Source organism: Suncus etruscus, chromosome 10 (assembly GCF_024139225.1).
Source record: "Suncus etruscus isolate mSunEtr1 chromosome 10, mSunEtr1.pri.cur, whole genome shotgun sequence".
NCBI lineage: Eukaryota > Metazoa > Chordata > Mammalia > Eulipotyphla > Soricidae > Suncus > Suncus etruscus.
Genome location: NC_064857.1, coordinates 63968619 through 63970887, shown reverse-complemented (window position 1 = coordinate 63970887; position 2269 = coordinate 63968619). Strand labels below are relative to the sequence as shown.

At 34.6% G+C, this 2269-nt stretch overlaps 1 non-coding gene across 1 annotated transcript; it reads left to right on the top strand.

Moving 5' to 3' along the window:
• Positions 1-1845: 1845 nt before the first annotated feature.
• LOC126021111 (small nucleolar RNA SNORA51) lies at positions 1846-1978 on the top strand. The gene has a single exon (XR_007499722.1). It is a non-coding gene; the product is annotated as a small nucleolar RNA SNORA51 (small nucleolar RNA).
• The last annotated feature ends 291 nt before the right edge of the window (positions 1979-2269 follow it).

Below are 2269 nucleotides of genomic sequence, written 5' to 3'. Positions count from 1 at the left end.
ATTTATAAACAAAGTAGCCTTGAAAAAAGACCTACCAGAAGGCATTTGGACTATAAAGAAAGAATGAAGTTGAAAATACTAATGCTTACATACTGAAAGAGAATTAATTTAAATTATTTTGAGATACAATTGTAATGCAGACTGCGGGCTTACTATATAAGCAACAATTCTATACTTTGGTATATTCACAACAGAATTGTGCTTATGTATAAGTCAATGTAATGCTTATAGGAATACAAATTACAACACAATCAGTATAAACAAGCTAAGTGGTCATCTGTTATTTATAATATAGTGATATTTTATAAAATGGATATTTTCTAATAATAAAATGAACAAATTGCTAGTATTATCTGTTTCATAATGTGCCTCTAAAATGTGAAAAAGAAAAAGTAAATTAATAAATATAAACTATATGGTTTGAGAGATCTGGATAAAATCAACAAGTAAACTGTAGATAACAATTGTTCCACAGTTATTTTATCAAACAAATGAAAAAAATAAAAATAAGATACACATTCTGCAAAATCTGTAAATTTCACATTTTTATTTTATAACTAAAGATATAAAGACCAATAAAACATAAATATGCACTAAATCAGTTATCCTCAGAAATTATTAAAACAACAACAATGAAATATCATCTTACACAACAGAGACTGGCAAAGATCAAAAAGAATGAGAACGATCAGTGTGGGTATAGAGGCAGAGAGAAAAATGATTCTCATTCACTGCAGATTGGTGGAAGGTTGACTGGTACAACCCTTTTGGGAAACAATTTGGAGATTTCTAAACAACCTAGGAATTGAGCTTCCATTTGATCCAGCAATGCCACTTTTTGGAATATAACCCAATGGTCCAATATATTTGCAAAATATATTTGCACCACTTTATTCTTTGCAGGGCTAGCCACAATATTCAAAATCTTAAAATCTTAAAGTGATCAAAAATAGATGATAGGTCACCTTGACAAAAAAGAAATACAAATGGCTAAAAGGCACATGAAAAAATGCTCCACATCACTAATTATCAGGGAGATGCAAATCAAAACAACTATGAGGTACCATCTTATGCCACAGAGATTGGCACACATCAGAAAGAATGAGAACAAGCAGTGCTGGCAGGGATGTGGAGAGAAAGGAACTTTTATTCACTGCTGATGGGAATGCCATCTGGTACAACCTTTGTGGAAAGCGATATGGAGATTTCTCCAAAAGCTGAAAGTTGAGCTCCCATACAATCCAGCTATACCACTCCTAGGGATATATCCGAGGAATACAAAAATACAATACAAAAATCCCTTTCTCACACCTATATTCATTGCAGCATTGTTTACAATAGCCAGACTCTGGAAACAGCCTAGATACCCCTCAATAAATGAATGGTTAAAGAAACTATGGTACATATACACAATGGAATATTATACAGCCATCAGAAGAAATGAAGTCATGAAATTTTCCTATACATGGATGTATATGGAATCTATTATGCTGAGCGAAATAAGTCAGAGGGAGAGAGATAAACACAGAATGGTCTCCCTCATCTATGAGTTTTGAGAAAAATGAAAAACATTTGTGTAATGATTCTCAGAGACAAAATAGAGGAGGACTGGAGGGTCCAGCTCCTGACATGAAGCTCACCACAGGGATCATTTAATGCAGTCACAGAAATAATTACACTGAGAACTATCATAACAAAATGTGACTGAATGTGGGAAGTAGAAAGCCTGTCTAGAGTACAGGCCAGTGTGGGGTGGGGAGGAAGGACACTTGGGATATTGGTCATGGGAATGTTGCACTGGTGAACATTTGATTTTATATATATAATCAAAAAAAGAAAAGAAAAGGCCTTCCAATTCTTACCACAGGCTGTGTTCTTTACACTGACTGTATAGAAAGAGGAGGTACAGTAAATACACCTCATATACACCTCAACCCAGGCCCTTTGCCTGGTCTGTCTTGTGAATTGGGGGACAAAAATAGATGACAGGTGAAGAAACTATGGCACATATACACAATGGAATATTATTAGGCTATAGTAAAGATAAAGTATGCAATTGGCTGTTGCATGGTGGAACCTGGAGAGTATAATGTTAAGTGAAGTTAGAGAGAGAGATTAAAACAGAATAATCTCTCACTATGAAGGATATAAAGAAATGTAAGGGTGGAATAACAAAAACCCTAAGACAATGGAAATGACCATTAGAGCTAGTACCCATTAGGAAACACTCCCCTTGAGAGGTCTGAAAAGAGAAGGGGTGACATCTATG